Source organism: Coffea arabica, chromosome 7c, assembly GCF_036785885.1.
Source record: "Coffea arabica cultivar ET-39 chromosome 7c, Coffea Arabica ET-39 HiFi, whole genome shotgun sequence".
Classification (NCBI taxonomy): Eukaryota; Viridiplantae; Streptophyta; class Magnoliopsida; order Gentianales; family Rubiaceae; genus Coffea; species Coffea arabica.
The window spans coordinates 37,701,199-37,715,539 of NC_092322.1; the positions used below are offsets into that span (position 1 = coordinate 37,701,199).

Genomic DNA, 14,341 nt, shown 5'->3' on the forward strand with positions numbered 1-14,341 from the left:
GGAAAAATCTGAAGTAACGATAGTTATGGTAACGAATCTATTTTTACCTGATATAACAGGTAAAAATACTTTTAGCGACCATTAGATTACCTGTTGTACTGGTCATCTAAATGAAATAGTACCTAAAATTTTGGTTAGTAAGCTTTGCATAAAAAATAGTAAGTTAACTCGATATATTAGTAACTTTTATGTCTCAAAACGTAAACTTGAATAAATATGGAACTAATTTTTTTTTTGAAGTAAAATACTACTCTATATCTGAAACTTAGTTTTTGGAGAGTAATTTTAGTTCAAGTAATAGTAAGTTTTTATAGATTAATAGTAAATATTGTTGATAGAATAGTAATTTTGGTAAATTATCAAAACTTAATAGTTTGTGGCATAAATTTACTATTTTACTTAAAGAAACTTACAATTGTACGTATCATTTATAAATGTTATATGTTTGAAGCATTTTAAATATACCATGAAAACTTTTTTTTTTTGCATATGACCTTATGAAATATGTAAGAATAATTTGTCATATTTTAAATTTTTAATTATGGGAAAATAAACAACTAAGTTCCCAAAATATTTCACTTTTATTGTTTAAAAAATCTCAACTTGTTGGTTAAATTTAAAATAATTCTATTGTCAAAAATAGTTTTTTCTCAAATTAACTTTCATGATTAGATGTGAGATACAAATATGGTAAAATATCCCTCATACATATGTAATGGATGTAATGGATATTCCAGACTTTTAGTAAAAAAAATTTGTTGTTAAAATAACATATATCATAGTGTACTAATTATTTTAGGACCATTTTATAGGTGAACTAAATTTAATTTAAATTATACAATAGATTATACATGCATGTGATTTTCATTTATAATTATTGGATCCTATTCTTATGAACAATCTCCCAAGGGATTTAATCCAGATCATACCGATTTTCTTATATTAATTGTTATACTAATTTTGTCATTTTTATTATTATATTATTTCTCATTTTGTTTAGGCTTTTACTCTTATTATTTCTTGTGTCTCAGATGTAAATTTATTAAAACTTTATCATCTTATTATATTCATAGGTGTAAAATTATAAAAATTTTGATATATAATCAAGTAATATTCTATATATAACTAGGAAGATTTGTTGTTATTGTTATTCGAACTTTCAAACTTTTCAAAAATTGAAAATGATTAAAAGCTTATAATACGACAAAATTTTATTACATATTTCACAAGATTATGTGAAAAGTCAAACTATTTTTCATAGTATTTTAAAATATATAAATAATTTTTTTTCAATTATACCTATAATCATGTATTATACAGGTATATTATGAGTACTTACTAACTAAGGTACTAAGAATTAATCATTAATAAAACATCTTATCGTTATTTCAAATAAATTTCCTAATACTATTTTGAAATATGTTTTAAAATAAAATAGCACATGTGTCCCATAAATCAGTAAGTTTTGATTATTAATCAATTTACCATGTTATTAGTAAGAGTTACTATTTATTTTAGATAGAAAACTTACTTTCTTATTTTTAAGTGTTATTCTATTTAGGTGGATAGACCTAGCAAATAATCAAATGATCGCTAAAAGCAAATAAAAAATAAATAAAAAATGGTCATCCAAGTGTTATCCTATTTATGTCTTAAAAAGTAAATTGAAATAAAAATGAAAGTTACTTTTTAAAAAAAAATAAATTACTACTCTATATTCGAAACTTACTTTTTGGAGAGTAAGTTTAGTTCAAGTAATAGTAAGTTTTCACGGATTAATAGTAAATCCTGTTGATAAAATAGTAAATTTGGTTAATCATCAAGACTTACTAGTTTGTGGCATAAATTTACTATTTTACTTAAAGAAACTTATATGAAACAAGTATTAGGAAGTTTATTTAAAATAATGCTAAGATTTTTTTATTAATGATTGAAACTTAATATTATAGTTAGTAATTGTTGGTAACGTAAATGTATAATATATGATTGTATGTATCATTCATCAATGTTATGTGTTTTAAGCATTTTAATAAATTTATGTATCATTTACAAAGGTTATGTGTTCTAATAAATTTATTTTCTAGGTCACAAGTATAAAAGTTAAATTTGTACTAATGTGGCATAATCTTTGAAAACTATAGTAAATTTATCCACATATTTAGTTTCGTGAGATTCAAATATATGTTGTATCATTTACAATATGGATTTATATGCACATATTTTTTATCAAACTTACTTTTAATTGGCAAATAGTATGTAAATTATTAAAAAATGTCATTTTATAATAATCATAATTTGTATAGGTGAATTGTATGTAAACTGCTAAAATTGCCAATTTATAAATGATCAAATACTACTTTATGGCATATATTAGTTTGGTCAACTAAAAAATTATCGTAATTAAGTGTACGTTGGTTGTTGATTTGAAATTTGCACCCCTGTCACTATTTCGTTATTTCTACCACAAGTTTTTCTAATCAAAGTAAAACAAAGTCAAATATCTTTTCCTTTTGTATGCAGTATTTATATTTAGTTAAAAATTAATAAACCATGATTACATTTCATAATTTCTAATGAAATTAGTAACATTTTCTAAATAAATTGGAATAATTTGTAAAATATGTTATTTTTTTACCAATATAATTAGGGGTGACAATCGGGTCCAAATCGGAGTGGCGGGTCGGGTTGAGACCCAGGTAAAAGAGAAAACTGGCTGACCCGAACTTGACCCGCCAACCCGAAATGGGTCAAGATATCTGACCTGAATCTGAAAATTTCAGGTTGTCTGGTTGGCGGGACGACCCGAATGACCCAAAACTTAATTTTAATTTATTAATTTACCACTATAATTTCTAATTCACACAAGACTAATTACATAATCAAGTAATAAAAATTTAAATAAATAATCCCAAATAATGCCCGTACTAGTGTCGAATGCATAACTAAAATAGGAAATTGCAACAAAAAATAATTTTTACAGGAAAGGTGCAAATAAGTAGAACTTTTGCTAACTTTAAACCAAAATAAAAAAAAAAAGGATAGGCTTTTTTGTAGTGTTGAATTCAAAAGTGTTGTGGTTGTGATAGAATTCTTTATTAAATTTTGAAACAGTTAAGAATTCAAGAGATAAGTACCAAGGTGACTTTTATTAGCCATTAATTTTAGTTAGAGTAGGAAAGGTCGATGCCCTAGTAACGCTTGGATTTCTTTATGCCAAAGAATTCATAGTACCTAAAGCTGGTAGCCTTTTTCCGGATTCATTGAAGGTATTTATGAGACCCCCAATCTATACTCAATTTGATCATACCCAAAGATTGGAATCCTAGGCAACCCATAGCCAAAGATTGCTGAAAGTTATGTTAAATTGCATAATTCCTCTGGAACGACTAGAATTTAAGAGGGGAAGAGAAAAATACTATCTAGATTCAAAAATAATTGAGTAACTATAGTAACAGTCCATTTAGCAATTAGAACTTTTAATTTTCTGACTAAAACTTATCTTTCAGGCATATACTTATTAGTTTTAATTAAAAACTTACTAAAGTTAATATTAATTATTTTAATATAATATTTAAAAAAGTCGCTAAAAATTTTGATCTGTCACTAAAGGTAATAGAAACCTATAATAGTAGGTTTTCCTAATATCGTTACCATAACTATAGGCACTGTAGCATTGTCCCTAAAGGAAAAGAGTGATCATCAACAAACATGTCATAATAATTATGAATCTTAAAATTAATTTTCCAATCAGCCCACCCGAACTGAAATCATGCAAATTTAACACATGTTTCACACCATAAGCACCTACAAATGCTAAAGCAATTCACTCCTATCTATCTGCAGGAAAAGTAGTCACAAATTCTCAGTTTTTACTTCAACCTCAATAATTGAAAACTTTGCTTACCAAAAAAAAAAAAAAAAAAAATAATTACAATAATAAGCAACGCAATTACACATTATTGACTATATATGATAAATCGACCGGAACTGATCAGTGGTCTAAATAATGGTATTCCCAAGTCACTTTTACACAAATTGATGCTTAATTCCTTGACTTTGAGGGAGACTATCTGAAAAATTTTACGAAGGAAATCATACTACATATAGAGCAGAGATCAGTTCACTTAGCTGAGCCTTAATTAAACATATGTTATTTGAATTTTCCTTCAGAAGATTCCAAAAAGAACCGATTCCTAGCCATGAGATCCCCCCCCACCACAAAAAAAAAAAAAAATCTTTAGACAGCAGGGCAGGGATTCACGAAAACTCTATATAGTAATGAAATTCATAAATACTTCTACTGTAGGAAATACTCTAATTCATAAATACTCTAATCATGTTCACTGCCCCAAAGTCCACTGTAGGAAATTTGAGTTATACAACAGATTCTCAAGTCACCTATGCAAGTAAGTTCTAACTGTTCCTTGCAATAAATAAACCACATACATAAATTTTCTTTTAAAACGAATTTGCTAATGTTATTCTCAATAAACCAAAAATTGACTTATTCTCGATAAAAAAAATGAAAAAAAATCATAGTTTTGCATTAAATAAGACAAAAAAAGTCCTTTTTGGCCCCTTTACAAGATAAGGCAAAGAAAGTCTTATAACTCTAGCTATTGTATCTGACAATAATTTCACCTTGTTCTGCAGCCATTGTTTAAAAAAATGATACAAGTTTAACACTCGTAAAATCTCGAGTGGATACTACCAGAATAAGATATATTCAAAATTACCTTTTGAATACTTGATTAACAATTGAGTAAGCAAAATTGTGGCTCTCAAAGATAGACTGCTCCTTTCATTTAAATTTTGGAAGAATTATTATGAAGCTGTTAGGTTGGATAGCCAAGAACAACTACATAACGATAGAACAATAGCAGAATATGTGCTATTCTTCCTTCAGGTAATTATTTATGGTATTTTTCATCCTTTTGTAGTGATGAAGTAAATGTTAAGGGTTATTTTGTATGGTCATCCACGGAATAATTCAACTGGAAGTAAATACATTTCAAAATGTTTCATTATTGCATAAGATTGATTATGTCATTTTTTTTATTTGTTTGTTCCTCTATACTAAAGATGAAATAAATGAAAATACAAGTAGGCACATTGATTGCGTATTTGTTTAGCAAGATGTACTTTGTACCATGTGTTTCCTGTCTTAGGAAATATATAAGTGAGCTTCTCAAATATTGAACAAAGTTGATTTTCTCAAAGAACATGCGACTCAAAAAAAAATTTTGGCAAATGGGATTGGTAAAAAAAAATAGACGTTTTGGTTTCCTCTTTATTTGGGGTTCCTTGCCAATTTTGTTCTAGTCCCCATGGTATTGAGAATATTTGCATGCGGTACACATATAGATGGCTCAGGTTAACAGCAATTTGTACAATTTTCTTCACATAAAACCTTTTCTAATTAGTTAGTTAATACATCCTATATGATTCCCCGAGCTTGATTGAGATTCACCAGATAAACCATTGGCTCTCCGGATTCTGAATCCAACACTTCTTTTATTTTTTTCCTTCTTTTAGAGGAATTCAAGAAGACAAAATTGAATAAATTAATTAGCAACTTTCTAATTGCAGTCACATGCAAGGCATATACTGCTATTTATTTATTTATTTTGGGGCTAAATTCCGGCATGTATACCTTGATTCAAACAACTAAAGAATCCCACTTGACTTGGTGGCTCTTGAGAGTTGAGCCCATGAGATTCTGAAATAGTATTGCAAATTATTCATTTCAAAGCAGCCAGAGAAAGCAAATTATTGGCATTTTCTCCAACCTTCTTCCATGTAATGATACGTGCATGGATGTTCTTATGGCCTTTTATGTTCTCATTATTGCTCTTTTATGAATGTTCTTACAGATATCGAATCATTTGACTGCTTCTGAAAGTTGACCCAAAAAGACTATAAATTATGATTATGTATATATGCCAGGAACGTGCTTACGAAATTATTAGAGACAAAGTCAATGGTAGTTATCAAAAAGCTTATTATCATCAAAAATATTAAAATGTTTAAGAATCAATTGTATTTTGTCCCCCAAACTGAAAATCAAAACCCAGTTTTCTACGAAATTATTTCTCTTTGACATTTCACCTAACATCTTATATGCATTCCCAAATTAATCACATTTAACTTAAACACCTAGTCTCAAGTCCTTTCCTAGATGTTTCATATGACTATTAAGCATATTTTACCCGTAGACAATAAAAATTACAACCATTTCCTAGATGTTTCAACGGACAATTTCAGCCCCAAAATTGCAATAAATTCTTCAAATTCTCAGCCTTGATTTCACAAGAAAATCTTGACAAACAAAACAAATGAAATATAAATAAATTACAGCAATATAATCAAACGATTTCAAGAGAATATGATGGTCTAACCTCGTAACCGCTATTTTTCATATGCTCTTTGGTTGGCTACCACCGTTGCTAACCCTTTTGTTGTGTCTGACAGGGGGGAAACCCTTTCTCCTGAACCTGTGCTATCTATAAAGCATATTTAGCTTTTCCTCCGCGCCTAGGCAGGCCAATTGATTGACCGAAATGAGAATCAATGTAGTAGAAGGCAGAAACAGAGACTAAGGCATGAAACCTACCAAAAGAGTTCAGCCTGAAGATATGATAGAATTGTTTAGCCCGCTTGATCAATTTTCTAAATTTTAGCAAAAGCTAATCCCGTTCCATAAGATGATGATCGTACTCCTTCCTTTTCCAGGAAAAAATTTATACAATCTTCCGTGAGGTGAGAAGATAATAAAAAGAAGGGAAGCAACTTTAGAGAGATGTGGAAACCCAAACCGTTTTCAGAAACCGATTATTTTCTTACTTTAATATGTAAATTTTTTACTTTTAGTATTAATAAGTTTAAATTAAACAAAAGTAACATTTGTCAAATAATAAGTAAATTAAATTACTGAAAGGGTAAATTTCTATTTTTGACTAAAACTTATCTTTCAGGCATATACTTACTAGTTTTAATTAAAAACTTACTAAAGTTAATATTAATTATTTTAATATAATATTTAAAAAGTCGCTAAAAAATTCGATTTCTCACTAAAGATAATAGAAACCTGTAATAGTAGGTTTTCCTAACATCGTTACCATAACTATAGGCACTGTAGCACTGTCCTAAGTCATATCAAAGAAAAATAACATTTAAAAAGGACCAGATTGGTTAAATTTTCCAATTTTATGGGCCGTGGTAGAATAAGGAGAAAGTTGAGGGGTCGGACTGCAATTTTGGAAAGCTTTTCATGCATGCTTCGCCGAAGCTATTCTTCTTCTTCGCTGTTTCTGGGTTCATCCGAAACAAGCTTGGAATCTTATGCAGCAATTTTAACAACAAATCCAATCTCAAGTCCTTGTCAAATTCCCAAACCCATCATCAAGATATTATGCTAAGCACATAAAAGGAAAAATCTGAGCTGAGGAACTTGCAAGAACCCAGGTTCGTTCATTGGTTTCAAGTTCTGGGTTTTCATGTCAAAATCAAACAAGCACCAAACTCTCAAGCCAAAACAACAATCAAACCCAAATCTTGTACTTTGCCCTCCTAAGAATTCTCAGACCGAAATTACACGCACAAACAGGAACAAAAAATGCAACCTTTAGTTCATCAGATTACATATGTGGGAAACACTATCTGTTCATGGCCTCTCGATTGAATTCTTAGTTCAGATTCACATTAAATGAACAAAGGGCCGACACCAGGCCTATCAATAGCACAACAACATCCCTAAACATATCCACAGTCATCGTCATCAGGCATGAGCAGCAACTAAAAACTTAGAAAAGGAAGAAAATATGCATCAGTGACTGAAATCTCTATGAAAGTTGTATTAAACCAACATTGAGAGGAATCCATGGTTACCTGAGAGCACTAAAGCCGCTAGACGATCATGAAATTCCCCAAGAAACGAGCGGTTCTGGAAGACGCAACCCACGAACTGTTTTTGCAAAAAATTTTCAGCCCTGATGAAGGCGCTACTTTGGGCCGAGATTTCACTTGCTTAGAGCCGTTTTCTCCCAGGGATTTGTGAACAAAATTTCTCCTAATACCTCCCAAGAAGGTGCAGAACCCATGAAATCACTCAAAAACTAGAAATCAGAATGAGAAATCAATCTGGAAGGGGGATGGTCTGCCATCCTGGTACCAGATTTTCTGCAACTTTTCCTTCTTCCTTTCTTCTCCAGCCAGCCCGAAGCTCCTTCCTTCCTCTTGTTTTCTTTTTTTTTTTCAGATTTCCCCCAAGCTCTCTTTTTTCTCTCTTGGTAGCAGCCCCCCTTTCTTTTTCTTCCCTGGTTTTTCTCCTGCCCAGCCCGTAGCCTCTCCAAGCTTTTTCTCTCCCCCCAGCTCTCTTTCTTTCTTTGCTGTTGCTTCCTTATCCCAAAAACCCTCCTTGTTCAGCTGTTCCCCCCTCTTTCTTTTTTTTTTTTGGATTTCTCCCCACGAAACCCTTTTTCTTTTCCTCTCTTAAAACCTCTCTTGCCCGAGGCCCTTTCTGGTTTTCTTTGCTCCTCCCCCGCGCAGCCTTCCCTTCCTTGTTTCCTCTCTACTGCCCGAAAGCTCTCTAGCTTTCCTTCTTGCCTTTGCCCGTAACTTTTCTTTTCCCTCAATCTCCTGTCTCTTCTTGGTTTCTCTTTCTGGTTTCCTACCCTTTTTCCTCCAGCCCGTCACCTCAGCTCTCTCTCTCGCTTGGCCTTTTATTTCTTTCCTCCAACCCTTTCTTTTTCTTTTCCGGTTTTTCATTCTTGCTCTTGCCTTGTTGCCTGTGGCCTATCCCTTTGCCAGATTTTCGTCTTTTTTTCAGAATTTTCCTAAGCCTCCAAGTGTCTTGCCACCTAAATCCCCTTTGCATGTGTTGTCAACCAAGAATATGGACATTTGTCCTATTTGCATGCACTCCACTTGTCTAATATCCCCCTAATACACTTGTCTAATGATCCTCTAATACACTTGTCTTCTTATTTTCATTTATTTATTATATATTTTTCAAAAATAATTTAGGTAAACAAAATAAATGTTAATTCCTAATTGCAAATGCATTGCACAATTTTCATTTATTTTAAAAAAAAATTGAGTCTAAAAGGATTAAAGACAAATTTTGAATTTTTTGTGAGAATTTTTTTCTTTTTTTTAGAAATTTAATACAAACATACCTTAAAAATAAATATAATAAACCTAATTTATAAAAATAAAGAAAAATGAACATTAACTATCAATAAAAATAAAAATAAAATAAAATAAAACAAGAATAAAGTTAAAATTGAATAAAATAAATGAAATTTTGTTGTCTACAGCTTGCCCCTCTTTGTCTGAGTTTCAAAGAGACTCGTGACAAAGATGTAGACACCAAATACTTACCTGTGTTATTCCAATGACGAACTAAATCAAACAACACAAAGTGATTAGTTCAAAATGCTCCAAAATAAAAGATCGCAAGTGGGATAAAACCCAAGGGTAACGGAAGTAGGAAGACACATTAGTGGGATGAATCCAATGCTAACAGTGATAAAAAAACACGTTAGTGAGATAAACTCGATACTAACGATGATAGAAAAAACACGTTAGTGAGACAAACTCAATGCTAACGGATATAAAAGACACGCTAATGGGTTGGATCCAATGCTAACGGATATAAAAGACACATTAGTGAGTTGGACCCGATGCTAATGGATATAAAAGGCACGTTAGTAGGTTGGACCCGATGCTAATAGTGATAGAAAAGACATGTTGGTGGGTTGGATCCGATGCTAATGGTGATAGAAGAACACGTTACTGAGATAAACTCGATGCTAATGGTGATAGAAAAATGGATATAAATGACACGCTAGTGGATTGGACCCAATACTAACGGTGATAGAAGAGATACGTTAGTAGGTTGGATCTGATGCTAACGATAATAGAAGTCACATTAGTGGGTTAAACTCAATGCTAACAGATATAAAAGACACGTTAGTGGGTTGGACCCGATGCTAAAGGATATAAAAAACATGCTAGTGAGTTAGACCTAATGCTAACGGTGATAGAAGAGACACTTTAGTAGGTTGGACCCGATGCTAATGGTGATAGAAGCCACGTTACTGCGTTAAACCCAATACTAACGGATATAAAAGACACGTTAGTGAATTGGACCCGATGCTAACGGATATAAAAGACATGTTAGTGGATTGGATCCGATGCTAACGGTGATAGAAAAGACACGTTAGTGGGTTGGACCCGATGCTAACAGATATAAAAGACGCGTTAGTGGGTTGGACCCAATGCTAACAGTGATAGAAAAACACGACACACGTTAGTGAGATAAATTCGATGCTAACGGTGATAGAAAAAACATGACACACGTTAGTGAGATAAACTCGATGCTAACGGTGAAAGAAAAAAACACATTATTGCATGAAAGAGTTCTTGAATACTTACCTGAAAAATCTTTCAAAAATTGCTGCAGTTTGAACCAATTTTTGTACAATCAATCATTTGCTTTGCATTGTGGCATTGTTGCTCCTCCTTAAACCCTTGATTCGCACTTCCTCCTGAATGTTTAATTGTTAGGCGACATTCCATGACTTTATTATAAAAATAATTTTTCCTAGTTTTGCTAAGTGAAACAATCAAAATAATGCCACCACAATTCGATCCATCTGGCTTTCGACAAACGTGTAAACATGAGTACTTTGATATTTTTCTCTCGATACTGCAAAACCCGACCTTGCACCGTAAATTGCATCCCGGTTGCCTTAACTTCCAATGTTAACTTAACATGAAAACTTATACATATGTACATTTCGATAAATCGAGAAAATTGTCATTTGATAAAATCCAATGAGACAAATGAAACTATGCAACACCCAAAGAATTTTTATACAAAAATGTCAAAAACCAAAGTAAAGCAAAAAATAACCATAGACTTGCATTGAAAGAAAAAGATGATTTTAGAGAAATGAATCACAAATCTAACAATCTATGTTGACAACCAAAATACTTTGGCCTCTAAATAGTGCCCCGTTTTACCCTTTGGATATTGTCTGTCCGAAATTCAATGCCAGCAGAAAAACCATTATGTAAAAAGGAATCCCAATGAACTGAGTCACCTTTGCTTTCTTTGTGCAACCCTACTTTAGCGTCATTTTGGGTTTTCACTAAGATTACCCTCCATTCTTTTGTTTTATCCTTTTTCTTTCTCTTTTTTTCCTATTTTCCTTCTTGATTTTCTTTCTTTGTTTTTTCTCTTTTAAAAGCATCCTTACGGGTTTTCACATGATGAGTAGTGTCAACCTCACACCTAATCAATTCAGAAATACATCTAAAAAATTTTCTAGCATCAGTATATGAATATCACTTGCCAATTAAGTAGAAAATTCCTTGACAGAGATATTACAAAGAACAGAAGTCAAGACTTTCAACATTTGTAATAGGGTCAGGTGGGTGCTTAGAAAAGTCAAGACTTGAAAGCGGATTTCAAATGTAATTTAAATGATCAGAAATCGCATTGTTGCATCAACCCTACTTTAGGGTTAAATCAAAACTTGCCCCAGTTTATTCTCAACTGAATCTCTTTTCTTTAATTGTTTCTTTTTTTCTTCTCTCATTCCATTCACCTTTTGAAAATTTTCAAAATTGGCCCCAGTTTAATTTTTAACTGGGGTTTTTTCCTTTAATTTTCTTTCCTTTTGTTCCTTTATCACTTTTCACTTCTTGAGGCTTTTCTTTCCTCTTTTTTTCAACTCAAACTTGCCCCAGTATAGAGTTTGCGATCCTCAGGGGTTGCCAAACGAAATAATTTATTCTGAAGGTTCAAAAGGGATAACTAGAGATAGAATGTTTAATTGGAAAGGAAGAAGGCCTGACTTTTATTTCGTTCCTTACATTAACTCTGAAAGGAAACTTTTATTAATGCGAAATTTCTTGCATGTATCTGAATTAATTGACTGAGGAAGACTCCTGTTCATCCATATCTGTGAAACATAAGTGATTCGCCGGACAATACTCTTCCTTTTTCTTTTCTTTCCCTCTTTTTTTTTTTTTTTGACAACATACCCTTTCCAATCTTGCACCGACAACAGTTGCCTCAACACTTTGTCTCTTTTTCGAGTAGTCATGCTGTCTCTTTTCCGAGTAGTCACGATTTAACCCTTTTATTATAAGCACATGTCACTCCTTTTGACTGCATTTAGTTGCTTCTCATCAAATAAAGATTATTGTTCTTGACACTGCTTTCCATCAGCCTCCTTTTTCTGCTTTTTATTCAAGTGACTACTAATTTTATTTCCTTCATCTTGATCCCCTTTCGGTCTGAGTCCCTTCTTCGAATCTCTTTGAAGTATGTTCGGATACCTCCTCGCTATTCCTATATTCATGCAGTATTGAGATTACAGCCATCAATTTCCGGAATGGTAATATCCAAAGGGTCAGGGGGTTTTATTTTAGGTCATCTGAAAAGAATGTGTAAGTCACAGTACATATAAAACTGTACATTTTATTGCATTTTAAGAAAAAAAAAACCAAACTTAATATCATGTTACTTGCTAAACGAAACGTATCTTCAAAAGCCACTTGATTGAAAACTATTTACAAAAAACATAGTTAAACAAAAGATGCACGCATGAACTATTTTTCATTGGCTTTAACCAAAATAATTCCCCAAATTTATCAAAAATTCTCTTCAAGAGGGAGAAATTTCATTAATTCATCCCCTTCCAGGATTTTCAAATTTCTTCATTAGGGGCGAATGCCTCAAAGGTGGTGTGATGAGTTACTTGAGAGTCTGGGCAATCTTGACGCATTTGAATGCTAGCCGGGTTGATTTGGATGTTATGGGGGTAAGTATATGAAAAACTAGAAGTAGGGTAGGTGAAAGTCTCTTTGGGTATGTTTGCAAAGGACGGTGCAAAGGTAACTTGGGTATAGGATAGAGAAGATAGTTGATTTACAGTGTCTACTGGAGGTGCCGTGGTGGACCTGTCAGATGATTCCGGATATGCACTCATGTTTACACGTTTCTAAAAGCTCGGCTGCGAGATCGTGTGACGATAGGGTTTTTTCTTGTAACTATGTTTAAAAAAACACCTGACATTTTAGGAAAAACCCTATTTAAATTCCTCTCTTGACCAGCTGTTGACAAAGTAAGAAAAGAAAAAGACACGAGTTAGTATATATTGACGTAATTTGGATGCATGTCCTATTAGGGGACCCTTTTTATGCCAAGGGTTGGCCTAGCATGAAAATGTAATTCTTCAGGGTAGGCACTATACAATACCTGATGGATCCGATCAACTTATTGCCATTCGATTGGAAGGTAATTTGAAAATTTTGGCTAATTGAACGACAGGAGATTTCTAGCCTGATCGAACATGGGTAAAGTCCGAATGGATTGATTGCTTTGATTGATACGAGAATTTATAAAAACACACCGATTTGACCTTGAAGAACTTTCTATCGGAGAGATTGAAATTTGTTGACAAATTTTCTCAGTGAAGCATGGATCGAAACCCCAACCGATCAAATGGCTGGATGCAATGGATGGTTTTCTCAAAATCGACTAGGTTTCCCAATTTGAAATTTGACATTGAAACCTTAATTGGTCAAATGGGTTGAATGAAATTGATGATTTGCTAAAAATAGACTGGCTCACCTAATCGATAAAAGTCCTAATTTGACATTTTTTGTTGCCAACGCATTAATCTATGAGTCTTCTACAATCAAGATTTTGGCTTTAATTCATTTATTGTCTCAATATGAGGAGTCATTCATGAATTTATTCAATTTAAGGCCCTTTATGCAAAGGATTTTTTTTACCAATTTGATAAAATCGGCCAAAAAAAATGAGTATTAGAGGCTCATATTCTACTATACAAAAGATCGCTTTATGAAAATGATCGGATCCTACCTTATCTTGTGCACTATCCCTCCGGATGTTACAAAAATGTAAACGTGCAAGTCTCCTTGGATTAAGTATTGGAGACAAAAGGGTGGATTATTCCTAACATGGGATTCCCTTTGCGGCATTCCCACCTAAAGTTCATGCATGATGCCAATTTATCAAAATAATTAAATATGCAATTTGAAATGAAAACAAGACCTAAAAGGACCCTTTGTATGCCAGGGTAGGCCTAAAATGATATGCAATTATTAGTCTACAAATGCAATACATCGAAATTTAACCGTGCAATAACCTATATAAGAGGGTAGGTTCTAAAAGAGGATCATGCCAGATCTCTTATTTTCTAGCGTTTGTGAATGCAAAAGGCAAGAAAACAAGGAAATGTTAGTTCAACACATAACACGTTGTGGCAATTAAATGATATAAAAAGCAAGAAAAAAAAAT

At 32.4% G+C, this 14,341-nt stretch overlaps 1 long non-coding RNA gene across 1 annotated transcript; it reads right to left on the reverse strand.

The window, feature by feature from the left end:
* Window positions 1–3,849: 3,849 nt before the first annotated feature.
* Window positions 3,850–8,773, reverse strand: LOC140010265 (uncharacterized). The gene is made up of 2 exons (XR_011817568.1): window positions 7,888–8,773; window positions 3,850–7,801 (listed from the first exon to the last, which is right to left on the reverse strand). It is a non-coding gene; the product is annotated as an uncharacterized lncRNA (long non-coding RNA).
* Window positions 8,774–14,341: the final 5,568 nt, after the last annotated feature.